General features: G+C 52.0%; 2 non-coding genes across 2 annotated transcripts; both read left to right on the forward strand.

Moving 5' to 3' along the window:
• Positions 1 to 4,364: 4,364 nt before the first annotated feature.
• TRNAF-GAA lies at positions 4,365 to 4,437 on the forward strand. Its single transcript has one exon. It is a non-coding gene; the product is annotated as a tRNA-Phe (tRNA).
• Positions 4,438 to 21,621: 17,184 nt separating this feature from the next.
• Positions 21,622 to 21,693, forward strand: TRNAG-UCC. The gene has a single exon. It is a non-coding gene; the product is annotated as a tRNA-Gly (tRNA).
• Positions 21,694 to 23,007: the final 1,314 nt, after the last annotated feature.

Raw genomic sequence — 23,007 nt, forward strand, 5'->3', positions numbered from 1 at the left:
CAGTGGGGACATTAGAGTTTGTCCTTTTTGTGTCACCTTTTCCTCCATCCATCCCTCCCTCCTTTCTCTTCATCTCTTGCTTCTTTTGTCCTTTCACCTGTTCCCCTCCCAACAGCAGGAGCATTTTATGTGTGTGTGTGTGTGTGTGTGTGTGTGTGTGTGTGTGTGTGTGTGTGTGTGTGTGTGTGTTGCGGGGGAGTGCTCGGCAGCTCCCACTGTGGGAGGCCCACCCAAAAATGTGGGGCTGAAATAGTGCTCGGGCAGTGATCCCCACCGGTGACCTGCGCCATCCTTTGGGCTCTCTGGTGAGAACCATTAGCCTCCCGTCCTCAGTCTCTACCCTGATTGGCTGAGCAGGGGGTTTTGACAGGGAGGAGACTCAGGTCCTTGTTGTTCTCTTTTAAGACCAAGGAAATAAGTCATAACCAGTCATATGTTTGAGAAAGTTTGCTGTTTCTCTGCATTAATGGTCATGATTCTTTCTAACATTGCAGTTCTCCTCAGATACTTGCTGAATAATTACTGTGCACTGTTGTTGGTCTGGAGCTCATCTGAGAGCACTTTACTCAAGTCACTCAGTGTTTGAAATTCAAGATCTGATGGTTAGTTTCAAAATCAGGGCTCTTGGGTCCTATTCCCAACCCTGCCACTGGCTGGCTGTGTGACCTAAGACAAGTCAATTCTCCTTTCTCAGCCTTAGCTTCTCTCTCTTTCAAGTAGGGATAATAATGATCCGCTCCTACCTACCTCACAGTGGGTGGAGGATGGGAATCCATTGGAGAGTGTCACTAGGAGTAGTGCATAATATGAGGTGTCCTTTCACGTTTACTCCAAGCAGATTATGACATAATAGAATAGCTGAAATAGTCTATTTGATTTTTATTTTTTTATTTTGAAATTGTTAAGAGCAGCAACTACTTAGTTCAGACTGAAGCATCTTATCTAATGTTTGTGATCTAAGCGTCTCCTCTTTGTGTGTGATGAGACAATTTAACACACTGTGACAAACAGGAGATGCTTTTGTTTTGCAACAAAATATTTTTGCAAAGAACTTTCATCCCACTTGTTTTGATTTCGAGAAACAAACTGGTTTAGTCTGAAGGGGATTTTCTGACATTGAGCAGGTGCAGTGTGTCCCGTGACACCCGACCGCTATACGGCGGCCCCTGCTGAGGGCGCCCTTGCTGCAGCTGCAGCTGGTTCTGCTGGCACCCTGTGGTTGCCCTCGTTGGTCCAGGAACAAGCCTCAGGTGAGCTGAAAAGAATCCTGTCCAACTGAGTCTGGCAGCCGCCATCATGTAGCCAGAAGTCCCCACACCTGTCGGGGAAACAAACCAGCCACCAGAAAGTGGTCCATTGTCTCACGCGGTGCCAGAGCCTGACATAGAGCCTGTGGGCAACCTTTGCTCTGCACACGCCGACCGGTTCCCATGAAAGATGTGTCACTGCACGTCTCGGTACTTTAAAAGTACCTGTGCCACTGGCAGATACTTTAAGGCTCCCGGCAGTGAGTTCTGGGGACAGTTGCTCACTTTCACTGAATGTAACTGTACTTAACTGTATGTGCAGCTCTGTGCAGTCACATTTGATAGAAGTTTGGTAATTAAATTATACAAGAGGGTCAGGTAGAGTGTCTACTACCACCACTATGTTTTGTCCCGTGAAGCCTTTACAGCCATTCTGAGGGGAAACGGGCCCTTTGCCCACAGAAATGGTCTATAGGGGATGGCTGCAGGCAGCAGGCAGAGAGATAATCTCATCAAAATGATTTGAGTCCTGGGTAATGTAAGCAAAATCACTAAAGGAATGTCCGGGGTTTCTATTGGCACTTAACTTGCCTGTCCCTGGCTGGCTCTGGTTGTACAAGATGGAAGTGCAATCGGGGTACAGTTGTGTTAAAAAGAGTAATCGCAGTGCAAGGCATGTTAGGCAAAAGAGAACTTTGTGTGTGATGATATAAGGTTTTAAGGACCTAAACTGACACTCATGGTTTGTAAAACTCTTGTTTTGAAGGTTTAAGATGAATCGGTTTGGTTGTGCTTTGCTGGGTTTTTTTTAATAATGCCACTGAAAATCCATTTGAATCATTCAAAGTGGCAAAACTGACAGACCCTTTCTGCCAGACAGCGGTAACTAGTGTTGTTTGGTATTTAGCATTTAACCCTTAAGGTACCTCACTACTCTATAAACGAATAAGTCATGTGGGAAAGACAGCTCCCGTCCTTCATTGTAAAAGGTCAGGTGGGCAGGGCCGGCTCTCGGCACCAGCAAGCCAAGCACGTGCTTGGGACGGGACATTTTCAGGGACAGCGTTCCAGCTGTCTTTTTGTTTTTGTTTTGTTTTGTTTTGTTTTGTTTTGTTTCAGGTGGCAAAAGCCTAGAGCTGGCCATGGCAGCAGCAGCACGTTGTGCGCTGGGGCTGCTGCAGTTCGTGCCCAGGGGGAGCAGCACCCACACCTTGTGGCTGGGCCAGGCAGGCTCCGAGCAGCAGACACTCGGGCTGGGGCCACCCCGCGGGGCGCACGGAGCTGCATGCAGGTGCTGCAGGGTGGCTGCCCCCCAGCGCCACAGCCGGGGCTGGGCGAAGCGGCCCGAGCCGCCCAGGGACTGCGGCAGGGTGGCCAGAAGCAGCAGCAGCTGCGGGGTCATAGAGGGCGGGATGCTGCCATGCGGGGCCCATGTCCCACTCTCTGGGGCTCTGCTCCCTCTGGGGCTCCCCTGCCCCGGCTCCTCAGCCCCCTGCCGGGGCAGTCCCCCGGCTCTGCCCTCCCGGGTCCCAGCCGGTCCTGGAGGCGTGAACCCTGTCTGGAGGGACTCTGGGCTGAGGCCCGGCCCGGGAGTCCTGCTGCTTACCCCGACCCTGCCAGCGCCGGACCGACTGCAGGCGAGGGGGGCATGGGCAGAGTCAGCACTGGTGGGGGGAGCCCAGGGCTGGGGTGGTAGGGGGTGGGGGATGCGGGTAAGGTGGGGGTGAGAGCCCAGTGCTGGGGTGGCAGGGAGTGGGGGTGGGGCACTGGTGAAGGGAGTGAGAACCCAGGGCTGGGGTGGAGGGCAGCCAAAACAATTTTTTCCTTGGGGCGGCAAAAAACCTAAAGCCGGCCCTGCAGGTGGGCCAGAAGCTCTCTTGTCCTGCTGGGGAGCTCAAAGTCAGGTACTCGCCTCAGGTAAAGGTGCTGCTGCTGCCCTCCCAGAAAACAAGCTGCTCCCTACACAAAGGGGGAGGAAAGAGCCTGGCAAAACCTATGATTGAACCAAGAACCTTTAGATTTTCAAGCTAACACTCACCCAACCGAGCTACTTTGGCAGCTGTGTAAGATGGCTGTTGTTTGATGCTTCTCTGCCCTGTGGTGCTGGGGGGCTGGCGCTGCTGCTGCCTGTGGGGCTGGCAGGGGGGCTGATGTCTGCACAGAGTGGGGGGCACTTGGGACCTTACCAGACTGGCGCAGTGAAGACGGGGGGTTGACAGAGCAATACAGACGCTTTCCAGAGCACGGAGGAGCTGGAAGGGGCGTAAGGTCGGCCTGTAAGGAGTAACCAGGTGGGGCAGACCCAGGGGGAGGCTGTGGGCTGCTGGTTGGTTGTTGGGATCCGAGATCTAGATCAAAGCTGCACAGCGACCTGACCCCAGGGTTATAAGGCTGACATAGTGACCCCTTACTGGCCTCGGTGACCCCCAAACCCTTGTTACTAAGGGCATTGAGGAGTCTCTGTCCCTTAATGACTTCTGGGAGCTCCCCAGCAGGCTGCGGGCATCAGCCGCCTCCTGCCACACAGGTTAGACTCTTGGTGCTGTGCCAGCCGCCCCCTCACTTGCAGGCCCAGTGTAAGAAGCAGGAGGCCCGGTGCTGGCAGAAGAGGGTTTTGATTAATCGACCTCTGTGTGATGGGCACAGGACGTTTCCACTCAGTAGCGTAGCTGGGGGGGAGCAGCTAAGGGTGTTGGGTTCCTCCGGTGGGGGTGTGGAGCAGCCGTTCGTTTTCCTGTTCGCACTCCTCTGCGGTGTGAAAATCGGGGAGGGGAGGCGGAAGCCCCACTTCCCTCCAGAAATGACGCCCAGTGGGGGAAGCCAGGACAACAGGGTGGGGCGGCAAGTGGTGGCCAGACTCTCACCGCCAGGGTCTAGTCTAGCTCAGGGTCCAGCTCAACTTCCTCCCCGCGCCACTGGCCCCCAGGCCCCTCCTGCCACCAGGTCAACCCGGGCACTAGGGCAGGAACAGGGTGAGGCAGCAAGTCAAGCTGAACAAGGCAGGCAAAAGCGAGTCTTGTCTTCATGGGCTGCTCACAATGACGTCCTTTTTGTGTGGAACTGCTGCAAAAACATCCCGGGCAGAGAAGCAACAGGCCAAAATATTACCATGCAGCTGCCAAAGTAGCTCAGTTGGGAGAGCATTAAACTGAAGTTCTAAAGGTCCCTGGTTCAATCCCAGGCTCCGGCAGGCCCTTTCATCCCTCTTTGCACAGTGGTGGCTTGTTTTCTGGGAGCACAGTGGTCCCTGCACCCAAGGTGAGTCCCTGAGCTTGGGCTCTGCAGTAAGGAAAGATATTGTGGGCTTCTGCCCCTAATTGGCTGGCCTGACATTTAACAATGAGGGACAGGAGCTGTCTCTCCTAAGTGAGTTATTGGTTGACCCAATATGGCAGGAAGAGAGTGCTAGAGGGGGTGCTGGGCAGTGACAGGCAGGTATAGGGGATGAAAACTCTTCTGTGCAGCTGAGGGAGGGCAGTACCAGGGAAGGGACATGTGTGAAAGTGGCCATGTGGAAGGGAGTTGGGGGCCCAGGAGGAGGCACTTGATGTTCAGTGTCTTGGAGCAGCTGGGCTTGGAGATGGTGGGTGTTCAGGAAATGCACATTAATGACTCTAGGGTAGCTTGATGGGCAGAGGGTGATTGGAGGAAGGGCCCATCTCTCTGGTCCTCCAGGCCAGGGAAGAATGATGGGGCTGGAGTCTTGTTCTTCACATTCATGGTGCGAGTACAGAAGGTGCTGGAGCTCCGACCAGGGAGGGCATTACTGGTGGCTTTGTGCTCCATGGCACTGGTTACTGCTATATATGGTCCCCAGTTAAGGCATGAAAGGAAAGTTCTATGAAGGAACTGGCTCCCTTCTTCTAGACCGCACGGTGTTTGGTGTCAGGGGGGATTTCAATTGTTGCACCAGCCTGAGGACTGCTGGTCCTGTTTTCCCAACCGTCAGAGGAAACTCTTTTATGATGAGCACTACTTGGCACAGGTCTGTAGTGAGGTCGGCTTAAAGGACGTGTTTCTCCGCAGTGAACCAGTGGAGGGAGGGCAGTAACCTCCTATTCCTCTGACCCGAGCTCACACCAGCCGCAGAGGGGATACACCTTTCTGTGGGGACAGGCCAGGAGTCGCATTGACCGGATTTGCGTGAAGGAGAGCACGTCGACAGCCCAGTGCAGGGTGTGCCAATGGACTGTTCGGATCACGCAGTTCTCACCGTGTGCTCAGTGTGGGCAATTCCCTGACCCACGGCAGAGGATATTGGAAGCTGAACATCCAGAGCTTGCAAGATAAAGGAGCAGGGGGGCGAGGCCTGGAGGTGTTGGCAGAACGGGAAAGCATCAGAGGGTTCTGTGGTTACCAGGGGGATTGGTGGGAGTCGGTGAGGGAGGAGTTGGCGGCTTTGTTCCGGCGGCTGGGGAAACACCACAACTTTAAAGAAACCAACAGTGCAAAGTCCTGCAGTGTCGCCTGTGGGATTTCCACAAGAGCATCCAGGCAGGGGAGCCAGTCAGCGTGTGACTGTACGATCGGATCAAGCGACAGCTGCCTGAGTTCCAGGAGATGAGGCTGCAGTTGGCTGATATGAGCGGGAGCATCGAGTGAAGGGAGGAGCAGACTCCCCTGACGTTTTTGCAGCCTGCAGGGAATGGAGACAAAGCAGGGGGATGCAGGGACTCAGGGCAGGACCCACGGATCTGATAGTGCAGGACCACAGTCACTGGAGGAAGAGAGAGAGTCCTGCGAGAGGAAGCTGATGGTGGGAAGCAATAAGTGCAGACTGCAAACCAGCCAAGAGTCACAGGGGTCAAGAAAATGAAATAGGAGCAGGTCCCATGGTGTAATGGGCAGCACTCAGGGCTTTGAATCCTGGAATCTGAGTTCAAATCTCAGTGGGACTTTGTGGAGATATGTTGCTTTGCTACAGAGCACTGGAGCTCAATGTGTTTGGCTACCTTCTCTCAGGTAGAGAGTGAGGTTTTTCCCTCCTGCTGGGTGACTGATGCCCACTGGAGATAGGTCTTTGGTCTGGCTGGTTCAATGGGCTGGATGCTATAGGTTGGGGTCCTACAACTTAACAGTCTGGCTAGAGATTCCTGTGGATTGACCATATGGTTGTTTCTTGCTGCTTCACCTGATGTCCACAACTTTGGTCCCTGCAGCTGCCACACTCTTCCTCTTGCTCACATGGCATTTAAAGGAAGGAGGGCCAGGGCCAGGCTTCACAGTCAGGGCTAGGCAGGAGGGAGGCAGAGTCCCAGGCGGGAGCCCAACACACCTCTCCTCCTCTGGGCACCTGGGGTGTTGTTCCCCCCTGTTCAGGCCCCCCTGGGGCCCTGCACTTCACACAGCTCTCCCTGATTTCAGCTGTTAGTGAGGGAGCCTCACTGCTAACGCAGACTGGGCAGTTTGTTGCATGAGAGACACTGTCCCAAAGCAGGACTAATGCTTAGAGCTGGTTCTCAGTGATTTCAGATCTGTTGGGCTGCAGCAAGACTCTCCATTGAGTCTTAACCAGCTTGGTTATTACACAGGGAAGAACAAAAGGGTCAAATGGGGCCTGGAAGCCTTAAGAAGAATCCACCCCACCAAGTACCAACACTTGTCGCTACCTGCTGTCAGCTCCACTGAGACTGTTTTGGGGTCACTCCTTGGCTTTATCAGCCTAGGGGTCTCAGAGAATCTTAATTAACATTTGCTCCAGTGGCGCAATTGGTTAGCACGCAGTACTTATAGGGCAGTGCTGAGAGGAGCTATGCTGAGTTTGTAAGTTCAAACCTCACCTGGAGCTCTGGTTTTCATTAACCAAGTGGTGTCACCCCCCTCATTTGGCCCTGTGGAATGTAGAATTCCAGCCCTGGGGACCCTCAGGAAGGGGCTAATAAAAAATGCCCCCTTCACTTATTACCTCCTCTCCAGGTCAGAATCTATAATCCTTTCTCCCCCCCAGCCCCTGTGCCAGGATCCCTCAAGCAGAGCCTGGAGTCCTGCCCCTGGCGTCTGTACTATTGACACAGACTAAGTAACAGGGACAAACCACTCAAATCCCGCCTGCTGCAGGGAGCCAGGTTTGCTCTTCAAATTCTGTCGTTGGTACATTTCCAGGCCTGGGAATGTCCCACAACAGCATTTAATGGGAAGCTGCCTGCAGAACAGTTACACTGCACAGAGCTCCTGTGGAGGAGGGGTGGGAATTAGTAACATCTTGAGGATCATTTGGGAAATGAGCCTTTGCTGACAAGGTTTGTCTCTGTTCATATTTCACCTTCAGGTGTTATCTTGAGGGATCTTTAGTATATTTTTGTGAGGTTAATAACTATCTCCTCAACTTTATTTACTCAACTTAAAAATTGGTCACTTGATTTTTGCATCTCCCTGTGAAAATACAACTAACACATGTGGCTTTCTACAGTGGGTCATGATGTTATAGTTGGGGGATTCAGTCTCTGTACTTCTGGAGGGGGTGTTGCTTTTTTACAGCTGCCTCACGGCCAGGCACACCGGGCTGTTAGCTGCACCCACTATCCTTGCCAGGGGCCCCTGCTGAACCCTGGGAGGCTGCACTGCGGGGCTGGGGTGACTCTGCAGGGGGAGAAGCTGCTGTGGAGCAATGTAGAGCAGGTGTAGGAAGGAGACGGGGTGACTATTCACATTCTGAACTGCACAATTTTCCAAATTTGGGAATAGATTCATAGATTCATAGACTTAAGATCAGAAGGGACCATTATGATCATCTAGTCTGACCTCCTGCACAATGCAGGCCACAGAATCTCACCCACCCACTCCTGTAACAAACCCCTAACCTATGTCTGTGTTACTGAAGTCCTCAAATTGTGGCTTAAAGACCTCAACGTGCAGGGAATCCTGCAGCAAGTGACCCGTGCCCCACGCTGCAGAGGAAGGCAAATGTCCGGGATCAATTCTAAGGGAAGGTGAATGCAGAGCAATGACACTGGCGATGCCCAGACCTCAAATGGGGGCAGCGTGGAAATTAATAATGGGAAGATCATTTGCGAAATTAGTCGTCACTGACAAGCTTTGTCTCTGTTCCTATTTCATGCTGTCCTGTTAGCGGAATCAATACAGATTTTTTTACTATATTAATTAAACACTTAATTTTATTTACCCAAGCCAAAAACTTAGTGGCACTTATTTTTTCTCTGGCCTAGCAAGAATGAATTGAATTTCATGACTTTCTGGAAAGTGCAGCGAGATTAAATGTGGGGAATTCAGTCTCTGTGTTTGTGAGCTGATGTTTTCCTGTCACAGGTCAGTGCCTGCATTGAAATAGCAAGAGGGATCTAAGGGCTGGTGTATGCTGGGCACTTCACTAGCAGAGCGACGTCTCTCAGGGTGTGAAAAACCCACCCCCCCAAACCCATAGAGTTAAGATGACCTAAGCCCTGGTTAGATAGTGCTAAAGAAAAGGAAGAATTGTTCTGTCCATGTAGCTATTACACGGATGGGAAAACCCCTCTAGTCACTGTCTACTCCAAAGTGCTATAGCAGTGCCACAGCAGCATTTTAAGTGTAGACAGAGTGAAAGTAGATCTGGCTCCAGTTTGCACTCTGGATGCTCGGGCGCTAAGACTACAGTAATAATAACAACAGTGCAGTGCTTGCATAGTTGGCAGGATTTGAACCTGCGCAGGGAGACCCCAATGGATTTCTAATCCATCACCTTAACCACTCGGTTTGCAGCTGCTGCACTACACAATGAGTCTGTTCTCACTGAATTGTCACTTCAAATTGCTCAGACCAGCTTGCCCAGCACACTCATGACTGTGCATCAGTGTAAGTGTGCCCTTGGGTGAACACTGAGAATTCCTGCCCATTTCCCTTCTGGCTGGAGCAGCATGAGAGTGTGTTTGTGTGAATGACATTGCTGTAGCTTGTTGTTCATTCCCCACTCTGACAATTCAGACAGTCCCTTTCCCATTCAAATCTCCAGCACATCATTCCAATAGCACGTGGCAGGATTTCTCTGGGGCACTGAAATTTCTTCAGGGGGCTGGTGCATGAACGCAGCCTTGCATTCCACCCTTGATGTTTCATGGACTAACAACAGCAGCAGAAAGAAAGAGCCGAGCCAATATCTCCCTGGCAGGGATGCAGGTGCCATGTCCCCTCTGTCTGACCATCGCATTGCAGGAGAGAAGGGTTCACTGGAATCGAATGCCCTGGCTCAGACCAGAGACACAGGGAGGTTTTGCTGTTCATGGATCTGTGCAAAGGAAATTGTGTCTGTGTGTGAAATGGAGGCAGGACATGAAACACCCATTGCCCTAAGGAATGTGGGTGAAGGACTCGGGCTGAGCAATGATTTAACAGGGGTTTGTTTCAATTTATTGGCCTGATTAAAACTATGGCTAAAAGCCCCCTGTACCAGGGGCTGCGGGACAGGACAGGCAGTTCTGCGCAGAGTGTTCAGAGCTGCCCCCTATCTGCCCTTTCTCTGCACCGCCCCTGCTCCCAGAATGCACCAGGCCCTGGACTGAACTCTTCCCCTGCTGGCCGAGGTGGTTTCGTTTGCTGTGATCCTGTTGGCTTGGCAGGGGGGAAGTGACAGTCCCACCCCAGAGCCAACGCCCCCCTGTCACCCAGCCCCCTGACCCCCAGCAGCGCAGGTCAGCCAGGAGCTGGGCCCTGCCAGGCACTCAGGGGCGTCTCCCCTGCAGCTGGGGGCTCTCCCCAGCGTGGTCTGTGGGAGCTCGCGCACTAACAGGGCAGCAGCAGCAGCCGCGTGGTGGGTTGGGCTGGTGACCCAGGTCCATCTCCTGGGGTCGGCTGGGTTCATGCTCAGGCGACTGGCCCCAGCCACCGGCCGAGCCCCACGGCCACGCTGCTGCTGTTACCGCACTAGCCCCTCACGCCCCCATTCCCTCACTGAAGCCAGGAGAAGGTTTGCAGGGAGGAGGTGGGAAGGGTTTGACCCCAATATCCCAGAGCTGATTCTTCTCACAAAGGGGTGTGTGCATGTGGTGGGTGCCGTGTGCAACGCCCTGTGCCCATGAGGAGGGGACCGGAGCTCTGCCAGCAGGAAGATTTATCCTGCAGGAGCCCTGCCTCCATCCCCCAGGGGTTCCCCTGGAGCAGAGAAGCTTTGAATCCTCGCTGGAAACTAGAGAAGCCCAAGCAACACAAGCTGCCTGGCAGAGGTTCTGGATCAGGGCCTCATGGGCACATTGGGTTCATTCCCTCAGGGCTGCCCTGCCCAGTGCCAGGGCTGCTCTCACTCCTCCAGCACAGAGGGGGCTGCAGGCTCTTTGCCAAGCTGGGTCCCAGCTCAAGGCAGGTTTAACCCTATCAGGGGGCCCAGGCATGTGCTGGTGCCGCTCAGGGAGGGAATCTGGGCCAAAGACTGACTAGAAATTGGGTAACACTGAAGTGGGACTAGAAAGACCCTTGCTGGGACGTGGCGGGTAGGTAGCCCCCATTGTGTACCGTGCCCTTGCCGAGAAGTCTCTGGGAGAGTGGATTCTTCCTGATGGGCCACCAGCACGTCTCGTTGGTCCTGATGTCAGCTGCTCCTTTGCTGATACTGACAAGCTAGTTTTGGGCCTTTCCCAATCACCCCATAGCTCCGGAATACACAGACAGCAACACTGGTGTGGAAGAAACGAACACCACGCTCACGTTTCAAGATCCTTAAGATCACTGACTTGCTATGTAATTGTCACGGGGTAGAGCTCAGTGGTAGAGTGTTTGACTGCAGATCAAGTGGTCCTTGGTTCAAATCCAAGTGCTCCCTTAAAAGCCTGGTCCTTCAACAAAAATAATTGCATATCCGTTTCCATTATGTTCAGGAGCTGCACTGACTAGGGATGCCTGAAATGAATGGAAACACTCAACATTTTCCTGTGCAAATGCATAAAAACCTAGCAAACATGTCCCTCCGATGAAATCAGTTCCAATCCTCTAAGTGTCTAGTTTATGTTTTCATCAATGAAACAAAGGCACATGAAGAGACATTTGCAGGTCCTTGGCCTCCATGGGCTACAATGTGCAGAAGAACAAGAACCACATCCACTTGGGAGGCATGGACTAGTCTGTATTACATTTGGTAAGTAAGTTGCCATTGGGACTGAAAACTCTACTGGAGGTGGACAGGAGCCTGTTGCAAAACTAAAATAACCAAGATTTACCAAACTCCCTGTTACACATTCAATCCTCTCTTTTTTCTATTCTATTAAACTGGGAGCAAGTTACCAGTGACCCAGGGCTGGGGAGGAAGGAGGGTGCAAGTGTGGGGAGGAGCCCAGGGCTGGGGCAGCAGGGCGGGTGTGGGTGGGGGAGCACTGGTAGGGGGGAAGGGGAGAGTCGAGAGCTGGGGCAGCACAGGATGTGTCTGGGGGAGAGCCCAGGGCTGGCTTGGCAGGGAGGTGAGGGTCAGGGGGTAGAGCCCAGGGCTGGGGCAGAAGGGGGGTGCGAGTGGTGGGAGGCCCAGAGCTGGGGAGGCAGGGGGTGCAGGTGTGGGGAGGGGAGAGCCCAGGGCTCAGGCTGCAAGGGGATGGGGGGGGCAGACAAAAAATTTTTCGCTTGGGGAGGCAAAAAACCTAGAGCCGGCACTGCCTCCACCTACCGTGAGGTAGGTAGGAGCCAGGGGTGGCTCTAGGAATTTCGCCACCCCAAGCATGGCAGCACTCCATGGGGGGCGCTCTGGCGGTCACCGGTCCCACAGCTCTGGTGGACCTCCTGCAGACGTGCCTACGGAGAGTCCGCTGGTCCCGCGGCTCCGGTGGAGCATCCTCATGCACGCCTGCGGGAGGTCCACTGGAGCCGCCTGCCGCCCTCCCACCAACCAGTGGAGCGCCCCCTGCGGCATGACGCCCCAAGCATGTGCTTGGCATGTTGGGGCCTGGAGCCGGCCCTGGTAGGAGCGGATCATTAGTATCCCTACTTGATAGAGGGAGCAGCTAAGGCTGAGAAAGGAGAATTGACTTGTCTTAGGTCACACAGCCAGTCAGTGGAAGAGTTGGGAGTAGGACATAAGAGCCCTGATTTTCAAACTAACCATCAGATCTTGTAGAAGCAGCAAAGAATCCTGTGGCACCTTATAGAATAACAGATGTTTTGCAGCATGAGCTTTCGTGGGTGAATCCGCACTTCTTCGGATGCAAGTAGTGGAAATTTCCAGGGGCAGGTTTATCAGATCTTGAATTTCAGACATTGAATGACCTGAATAAAGTGCTGTCAGACGAGCTCCAGACCAACAACAGTGCACAGTAATTATTCAGCATGTATTTGAGGAGAACTGCTATGTTAGAGAGAATCATGAACTGCTCAGAGACCATTAATGCAGCGAAGCAGCAAAATTAATCAAACATATGAGTGGTTATGACTTATTTCCTTGGTCTTAAACGAGAACAACAAGGACCTGAGTCTCCTCCCTGTCAATAACCCCCTGCTCAGCCAATCAGGGTAGAGACTGAGGATAGGAGGCTGAGGGTTCTCACCAAAGAGCCCAAAGAATGGCCCAGGTCACCGGTGGGGATCACTGCCCGAGCACTATTTCAGCCCCACATTTTTGGGTGGACCTCCCAGAGTGGGAGCTGCAGAGCACTCCCCTGTAACACACACACACACACCGCTCCTGCTGTTGGGAGGGGAACAGGAGAAAGGACAAAAGAAGCAAGAGACGAAGAGAAAGGAGGGAGGGATGGATGGAGGAAAAGGTGAAACAAAATGGACAAACCTTAATGTCCCCACTGATTCTATGGGACAAAATCCCAAGTGTGAAATAAAATTCTGCCTCCTTAAGCTCGTGTTTTCCATGCCTAGAATTCAACTGTCACCTGATGGATCAGACTGAACAGGTTTCAAACCTCGAGGAGGCTCTTACCTTCTAAACAGGAACGGCTGTTTTCTAGTAAAATCAGGAAAAGGGAAGGGGAAAACTCGAAAGAGGTTCCTCCTGGTGCTCACGTACGTGAACCTGAATACTCTCTCAGTCCTCAAAGAGAGACCTGGAGAAGGAGACTTGCTGAAGCAAAGCCACAGGGGTCTCTGAGGTTTCCCTGGCCCCTCGCCCCTGTCCTGCCTGGCTGATGTCAGCATCTCTCTGTGAGGTCACCACCTCCCCACCACCTTTGACCAATAGTCTGAGGTCCTGCAAAAGGCTTTGTGATGTCAATGCCACACCCCTCCCTTGCTGTGCTAATGTCCTGCCCCTGGCCAGGCACTGTGGAGGTTTGAGCTACTCCCTGTGGATCACCCCACTCAAGGAGCGTTCGTTCTAGCAGCAAGCCGGCTAGACAGGAAAACATCAGACGCTGCTCCCAATGCTACACTCAGTTTTTCAGAAATTAGTCGACTTTATGGCCAGAAGAGACGATTAGAGCATCTAATCTGACCACTTGAGGATCACTTGAGCTGCAGTCAAGCACTCTACCACTGAGCTATACCCCCACAATGACCTGAGTAGGGAATCGTGATTTTCAGGACTTTGAAGGACAAACCCTGATTCATCGAGCTCCTTTGCCATTCCCAGACCACAGGTGGTTTTAAAAATGGGGTTTGATTAAACTTCTTAAATGTGGTAAATACCACAGCTTGCACCCCCACTGATATAGCTTCTCCCACTGACATAGCTGCCACCTCTTGCAAAGTGGATTAACTACACCCACAGGAAAACTCTCTCCCATCAGCATAGAGCAGTGGTTCTCAAACTGAGAGTCAGGCCCCCAAAGTGGGACGTGACCCTGTTTTAATAGGGTTGCCAGGGCTGGCATTAGACTTGTTGGGGCCTGGGGCTGAAGCCAAATGTCTGAGCCCCACCACCCAGGGCTGAATCCTTCAAGCTCTGGTTTTGCCCTCCCCGAACTGGGGCAGGGCTCAGGCTTTGTTTCCCCTGCCTCTACCCAGTGGGGAGGGGCTGGGTTCCTCTTTCCAGGGCCATGGAGTAATTTTTTTTTTGGCAGAAGGGGGTTGCAGTGAAAGGAAATTTGAGAAACGCTGGCATAGAGCCTCTGAATATATTTAGACTTGGCTCCCTGTGGCAGATCAGAGACAGAAAGTGCAGCCATGGAGACACCACACACCAGCCTTGCCTAACAGGCAAGAATCAAACCTCCACAGAAAGACGCCCGTTGCTTTCTAACCCATCTCCCTAAGCCCTCAGCCACCACCACTTAACAAAGGGGCTTTTCTACACGATGGTTCTGGTCTCACTGAAGGGTCATTTCCAATTGTTTGCTCAGACCAGCATTAGGGAAAATGGTGCCCTGGGCAAAGCTTGTACTTTGGCACTTCCCCATTGCCCCTGGACGATCCCCACTCCACCTTAACCGCTAGCTCCTGCACTCCCAACCCTTGCACCTCCTTCACCCCTAACTCCTGCCCCCTCCTGTGCCCCCTTTGCCCTTAACTCCCTGGGCCACCAGCCATTGCCCCTCTCCTGCAGCCCCTTCACATGGCTCCAGTGCTGGGGGCCCCGCACTTGTTCTCCCTTTCCCTGGGCTTTGGCATCACTAGCCCCTGCTTAGCGAGTAGGGTTCAGTGGTTCCCAAAATGTGGGGCATGACTCCTAGGGGGACACAGAGGAACATTCATGGGGGCACCTCAGGGCCTGAGCCAGCCCCCATGGAGGGAGCAGCACTCAGCCCCACTCTGCCCCAGCTCTTCCCCAACCCCACCCTCAGCCTGGGGCTCTGGCTCCCAGCTCAGCCTCGACCCCCTTACCCCTGTCTGCACCCCTCTCCCCAGCAAACAACAGCCCCACTCCCAGCCTCAGTTCTTGACTGCGGCTTCCAAGGGGCCACAGCCATGGCTAAGAGGGCACAGAGTGAAATGTTTGGGGACCACTGGTTTAGGGTGATGTTCTCAATCACTTCTATGAAGTCCAATAAAAGCTGTTCCTCACCCACCCCTCCATCAGGACGGACTAGGTATGTTCTGTTGCCCTTCACTCATGCAGGAAGGATAATAACATTTCATTCCATTGAATCCTAAAGTGATTTGTAACCCACCACCAGCCGAAACTGGTCATTTTGGGAAAGCGGCCCCATCATGCTGCATAGCTAGGCAGAGTAGGTGTGTCTGTGCAAACACGGTCTGTTCCTGAAGTCTTTCCCCCAGCTCCTCACTAGATGTGAGGGGGGAGCTCATTCAGCCCCTGCTTCTGCATAGTATTTAAAAACTCCTTATTGTCCCTAGCTCTGCTGGCCTTAGATTTCTCCTCCTGTCCCTTTTTAACAGCTCAGATGAGGTGGCCAAGTGGTTAAGGTGATGGACTGCTAATCGATTGTGCTCTGCATGCATGGATTCAAATCCCATCTTCATCGGCTGCATTTAGTTTTCACCCCTCCTTTGTAGACAACCATCTCCCCCTTTGGTACAATGACAGCTCAAACAATCTTGCTTCTTGCAAACAAAAACCTTCTCAGAAACTCGCAACTCCCTTGCTTTAAATAAAATGTCTAAACCCCAGATTTCTTTAAAAAAGAAATTCTCTAGTGCTGTATTTCTTAGTTTTTATCTCAAGAGGTAACATCCTCATCTTCTCCCCCAAACACCCTGGGACCTGCCCAAATTATTAAAATACCCTCAACCCGAGCAAGGCCAGAGCAGCGAACCAGAGCTAGTGTCTAGGCCAAGCTGTTCTGAAGGAGGCAACTCAAACATTTTCTCCCTGCTTCCCTTGGCAAGATCTGACTGAGAAAACAAAATTCCCCAAACTGAAAATTTTCTGCTGAAAAACTAATACTAGTCTGTTTGGGGACTTTGATTTGCAAGTATTATTGTTATTATTCTCTTCTGATTTCTGAATCAGTTCAGTCTTTGTCCTCCAGGTGTGTTTCCAGCTGCTGAGTTGTGGGGGAGAAAGGCCAAGTCATGATGTCTCTTCCCCTCTTTCATAGTTTCTTCCAACTTGCTAGGAAGCTCCTTTGCTACCATGTGAGTCAAGCAGTGTCCATTGTCTCTGTGCTATCTCGGAGAAGTCTGCATTGTACACGGTTCCTGGGATAGTCCTTGGGAGTGTGGATACCTTCAATGGGCCAGCAGTTAGTCTGGCTCCTCCCTTGTCACACCTGAAAGACTGGTGGGGGGCATTTCTCAACCTCATAACATATTTCAGTAACGCACACAGAGCAAAACTTCATAACTTCCCAACCAATGCGAGCACACACAACACAATATTAATTTTCAATAGATCAAGACTTTTGAAATGATACATCGCAAGGCAGACTTTGTACAAACCATGTCATCATTATATGAGAGTGGTGAATATGGGGCTTCCAGGTGCTGCTCTGAGCACAGCGTGCCACACCTGGGCTTACACTGCAATGGAGACGTACCCTTAGAGTCCATCTCTCCTGGGATAAAGATGGCCCACACCTGACTCTCTGCCAATCCCCACTGGGCCCTGACAAGTGTTGTTTGTGTTTGTAGTCTATAAAGCAGAGGAGCAGATGAAGTTTTGCTCCCAAGGTGTGTGTGTGATTCTTTGGATTGGTCTACACTACAAAATTAGGTTGGTGTAATTACATGACTTAGGCTGGCAATGCAGTTCTATCAAGCTAATCCCGGTATAGATAGTGGCTCAGCTGTCAGAACTTTCTGGAGCTATGAAAGGGGAGGGGCCCATGGCTCTGTAGCAGGAATGCAGGGCAGGTGAGTTCACGGCAGGCATGGTGGGATACTGGTGGAGGCCAGTTATGGTGATATAATGACCAGCAGCATTTACACTGACATTTGTCACTTTAAGTTTGCTGCAAAAAGCACTAGGCCTCTCGTCGAGGTGGTTTTATTTTGTCACCAAAACAGGGCAATTTTGTCCCCAGATGTGGTATTGCAGTGTCTGCACCAGCCAAAAACTGCTGACCGAGGGAGTGTTGTGTGTTTTTCACACACCTGAGCAATATAATGATGCTGAAGTAACCTTGTAGTGCAGACCTGGCCAAAGATTCTCTCTCTCTCTCTCTCTCACACACACACACACACACACACACACACACACACACACACACACACACACACACACACACACACACACACACACACACACACACACACACACACACACACACACACACACACACACACACACACACACACACACAGCTTGCAAGGAAAACCTCACTTGCTCCTCTGCTTTGCAGAATCCAAACACAAGCAAAGCTTTTCAGGCCCCAGTGGGGATGGCAGGGAGTCAGGTGTGGGCAGACACTGTGCTGTTGCTACAAGCAGGCACCATGGCTTAGCTGGCTAAAGCACCTGTTCTGTAAACAGGAGATCCTAGGTTCAATTCCCAGTGGTGCCTTATTAACTAGCTCTTGGGCAAGCTGGTATTGGCTACTGTGAGAGGACAAAACACAGAGCTCTTTGGTTGGGTCCAGTATAGTTGTTTAAATTATACTCACAGGCACTGATAACAGACTTACTGAAAGTTTGGGAGTTAAGAGCTGATAGGTCAGTGTTCCAGCCTGTCACAGATGATCCTGCTTCCTCTGGGACAGGGGCAGGTCTGGGCTCTCACATGGAATGGCTCATTGTGGCTGCCAGAATCTGTGGGCAGCTCATTTAGTTTGCACCGAGGGTTGAGTCCTGCTTTGTGCAACGTGTGTGAGAATGAAAATCCTAAACCGCCCTTTGAAATAACAAAAGCAGCAGGACGTGTTATTGTCCCTGCCCCAAAGCAGACAGACCAATGGAGAAATGCCATTGAGTACAGGGTAATACTCCACTGCCATTTTACCTTTTTTGCTTGCTAAACTCCCTCCCAACCTTGAGGTCTCCCAGAGCCCAGTATTGACCCTGAGCCGAGATGTCTACGCTGCAAATTTACCACTTCATGGCCCTTGCCTGGGATCCTGAACTGGCACGGGACACCTCTGGGTGTTTCATCGCAGTGCGGACATAGCCTAGCATTATGTCTACACTGCCATTAACACACCCAAGTCACTATTCTCAAACCCTTGGTCAGTTGATTCAGGCTTGTGGGGCTTGTGCTGCAGGGTTATAAAATGACAGTGTAGACACTTGGGCTTCAGCCCAGCCTCCAAGACCCCCACGAGGGGTGAGGGGCTCGAAGCCTGGGCTCCAGTCTGAACCCAAATGTCTACGCTGTAGTTTTTAGCTCCACAATCTGAGCCCATAGGAGCCCAAATCAGACCATCCAGGCCAGCGGGATTTTGTCACGGTATAGATGCCCTCTCAGGGTATGTCTACACTGTAATGTAAGCCCAGGGTTAGCAGAAATCATGTCAGCAGCCCCAACACATAAACATAAACCACGAGGGAAAGACCCACCCCCCAGATAAGCTGGACAGTGTCCTTCTCCCTACGGTTCGTAAGTCCAGCAACCAAAAGTCCTTTAACATGAGCCATCCCCTCTCTGCACCCCACTCACAGCTGTTGTCCTTAGTCAGTGCAAGCCCAGAGGTGCCTCTGTAGAGTTCACCTGCCATCCTGGGTGGAAAAGGGGGGAAAATAAGAAGGCTCCATACTCACTATGTTGTCTAGGGACTAACTCATCACTCTACAGCCACCCTGTCCTAACGTTGGTCTGACGCCTACATTTTAGTATTGGGACCCAAGCCCCAGCCCACTTGGCTTTGGAACCCCTGTCCCCTGCCTAGCAAGTGCTATTGAATTGAGGGTGAGTCCCTCAATCGGGGTCTGCTAAGCACAGTTGTGCTGCCCTCGATTCACACAACAAGGATAACAACCCTTTATTTCTCCTGCCCCTATAACATGGAGACTGGGAATCCAACACCAGCCAAAAGTGATCATTTCGGCAAGCAACCCAACCTATTTCCAACATACTGTAAAATTCACATGCAGACTCATACACGAAACCTTGCAAGAAAATCTTCCTGAGGGGGTCTGAAGCACCTGCTGCTGGAGGGAAGGAGGGAGCCGTGGATTGGGATTGAGGAGCAGCATGAGGAGAAGGGGCCTGTGGGTTGGGACAGAGGAGAAGGGTGAAGAGGAGCAGGCTCTGGTTGGGAGTGAGGAGCAGTGAGCATAGGAGGGACTGAGGGTTGGGTCTGAGGGGCACTGGGAAAAGAGGCGACATGGGTTTAGGCTGAAGAGCATCTTCATTTGGGGATCCAGCAGGACTGGGGAAGGCAGCAGGTGATTCTAATTCCTTAGGGATATTCTGTTTGTGTGTGTGTGTGTGTGTGTGTGTGTGTGTGTGTGTGCGCGCGCGTGCAGGGGAGGAACATGCTCTATGCCCAGAGGCCTTTATTCCTCCAGGCTGCAAGGACAGAGGGGCTGTCAGGAAGTTGCCCCTTCAAACCACACACAAAAGGGCCCTTCTGAGGAAAGGGAAAATCCTGAAGAGAAAAAGTAACATCAAAGAGGACTCCAGCAAGACAGTTTAAGACCTTGGTGAGTAGTTTATCACCTGACCAGGGACTTGAAACCTGGACCCTCAGATTAAAAGTTTGATGCTCTGCCCACTGAGCTAGCCAGGCTCACAAAGAAAAACAGCAAGTTGGTGCAGAGGAGAAATTAGTCAAGAAAACAAGAGTGGGAAACAATATGGGAAACCTGCTGCTCTCTCTGGCCTGGTCAACACTACGAGTTTATATCAAATTTAGCAGCGTTAAATCACATTAACCCTGTACCCATCCACACAACAAAGCCCTTTATATCGATATAAAGGTCTCTTAATACCGGTATCTGTACTCCTCCCCGACGAGGGGAGTAGCGTTGAAATCGGCATTGCCATGTCAGATTAGGGTTAATGTGGCCACAATTCGACGGTATTGGCCTCCGGGTGCTATCCCACAGTGACCGCTTGGACAGCAATCTGAACTCGGATACACTGGCCAGGTAAACAGAAAAAGCCCCATGAACTTTTGAATTTCATTTCCTGTTTGCCCAGCGTGGAGCGCCGATCAACACAGGTGACCATGCAGTCCCAGAATCAAAAAAGAGCTCCAGCATTGACTGTAGGGGAGATACTGAAGCTGATCTTTGTATGGGGAGATGAATCTGTTCTATCAGAACTCCGTTCCAAAAGACAAAATGCCAAAACATTTAAAAAAAATCTCCAAGGCCATGATAGATAGAGGCCGCAACAGAGACTCAACACAGTGCTGAAACTTAAGGAGCTGAGACAAGCGCACCAGAAAGCCAAAGAATGAAATGGACGCTGACGGGGGGAGGGGCGACTGACAAGTGTAGCTATCCCACAGTTCTCGCACTCTCCGAAAACCATTTGAATTCTTGGCTGAGTTCCCAAAGCCTGAAGGGTCAAAAACATTGTCACGGGTGGTTTAGGGTATATGTCGTCGCCACCCCCGTGAAAGCAAAGGGGAAAAATCATTTTTTGATTTATGTCTACTGGATGCTGCTGGCAGATGTGGTGCTGCAGCGCTACACAGCAGCATCCCCTTCCCTTCCATTCTGGCCGGCAGACGGTACAGTAGGACTGTTATCCGTCATCGTTGTCCCGTGAGTGCTCCTGGCTGGCCTCCGTGAGGTCGCCCGGGGGCACCTGGGCAAAATGGGAATGACCATTTACTCTCTGGTTCTTTAGTAGGTTTGCCCGATAGTCCAGACAGGACTGACTCTCCCATTAGACAATACTTAAGGAAGGGAATGACCTGGGGAGTCATTCCCATTTTTGTCCCTGTGACCCCAGCTGACCTCACCAAGGCCGGCCAGGAGCACCCATGACAGCAGCAGACGGTACAGTATAACTGGGAACTGTTATTGTCAACTTGCAAGGCAGCAGACAGGACAGTATGGCTGGTAACCGTCTCTGCTAACTTGCAAAAGGCAAGGGGATGCTGCTGTGTAGCACTGCAGTACCACGTCTGTCAGCACCATCCAGTAGAGATACGGTGACAGTGAAAAGAGGCTGAATGGGCTCCATGGTTGCCGTGCTATGGCGTCTGCCCGGGCAATCCAGGGAAAAGGGTGTGAAATGATTGTCTGCCGTTGCTTTCACGGAGGGAGGATTGAGTGACAACATTTACCCAGAATCACCCACAACACTGTTTTTGCCCCATCAGGCACTGGGATCTCAACCCAGAATTCCAATGGGCAGGAGAGACTGCGGGATCTATGGGATAGCTATGGCATAGCTACCCACAGTACAACGCTCCGGAAATCAACGCCAGCCTCGGTACATGGACACACACGGCTGAATTAATGTGCTTACTGGGGCTGCGTGCACTCGACTTTATACAATCTGTTTCCAAAAACCAGTTTCTGTAAAATCGGAATAATCCCATAGTGTAGACATACCCTGTGGTTAACAACTTTGGTGGCTAATTGAAAGGCTGATGGTTCAAACCCAGGTGAAGATGGAGGTGTTTTTTTTTTAGTGATGAGAATCCAGTACATTTTAACAGGCAGAAAATCTTCTCAATGCTGCTCTAGCCTCATTGGGCAAGCATAAGGAGCACTTTTCTTAGATGCATTGGTGGTATAGTGGTGAGCATAGCTGCCTTCCAAGCAGCTGACTTGGGCTCGATTCCCAGCCAATGCAGGGATGTGTTGTTTTCTCTCCTGGGAATTGGTTTAATTTCAGTCACATTGTATCAGTTTATCAATGGAATGACAAAATCCATGTGCTGCAGGTCATTCAACACACAATGGAGGAAGAAAGGGGCAGGACTATACAATGAGCTGTTGGAGTTATCCTGGTATTACAATGTTAGGTTTATTTTTAAAAAAAAAATCCTTTACTTCCCTCTCCCTTTTAGACTCAGAGCCTTTAAGGTCAGAAGGGACCAATGTGATCATCTAGTCCAACCTGCTGCACCTTGCAGGCCAAAAGACCCCACCCACCCACTCCTGTAATAGACCCGGGAGGGGAGGCAGCTCTGTGCACTGCCCCTACCACAGGCAGCACATGGAGGCCCTCTGCTCCCCTCCCCGCATGGGTGTGCAGAGATGTGCCAGCAGCACTGAGGTGGCTCCCTGCCCACTCTGCCTCCGTCACTCTGTGCCGCTTCCAGAAATGGCCGGCATGTCCCAGCATCCCCTGGGGTGGGGGGAGTGTCTCCATTCACTGCCCCTGCCCCGGGTACCAACTCCGCAGCGCCCATTGGCCAGAAACTGCAGCCAATGGGAGCTCTGGGGGCAGCGCCTGCAGGCAGCGGCACACGGAGACCCCCTGGCCCCACCCACCTACGAGCTGCTTATGCAGGGTTGTGTGTACCGGTCACTTTGGGAGCTGCAGTGCCCAGGGTAAGCGCCACCCGCCTGTACCCCAACCCCCTCCCCCAGCGCAGAGCCCGCACCCAAATTTCCTCCCAGAGCTTTGCTTGTCTTCCTTTCACCCAGAACCATCCTTCTTCTCCTGGGCTGCAAGTAGCCATCCCTGGGAAGCCAAGAGGCAGGCACAGGATTCTACCTCCCAGCAGCCAACCGCACCTCCCCAGGCTTTGCAGAACAAATGGTGACGCTCTACTAACCCCACTTAGCCGCACTGAGGCGCTTAGCTTCTTCCCTGCCTTCCTCAGCTCGACTTTCCTCTTTTGCCCCATTCCTGCCTCATTCCCTCCTTTGGCAAGTCACACAAAGGAGGCCAGCAGGAAGAGCCGGCCGCCATAGGCCAACCTCCCAGTGCAGAGGAGACCAAGCCACAAGGCTTCAAAAGGTGACTGGCCAAGATCCTCTAGCTTTCCCCTGCTGATGCCAAGGCTTTTTCCTCAGCTCATTTCACCACCCTCTGCCATGCAGGGGTTGGGGTTTATCGCAGGTGTTACCCGAAATTGGGCCAGCTAGTCAGCGTAGGGAGGACTAATGACCCACCAGAGTTTGGCAGAAAGCAGCACATTTGTTATAATGGCAGCTA

This window comes from Mauremys mutica, unplaced genomic scaffold (genome assembly GCF_020497125.1).
Source record: "Mauremys mutica isolate MM-2020 ecotype Southern unplaced genomic scaffold, ASM2049712v1 Super-Scaffold_100297, whole genome shotgun sequence".
Classification (NCBI taxonomy): Eukaryota; Metazoa; Chordata; order Testudines; family Geoemydidae; genus Mauremys; species Mauremys mutica.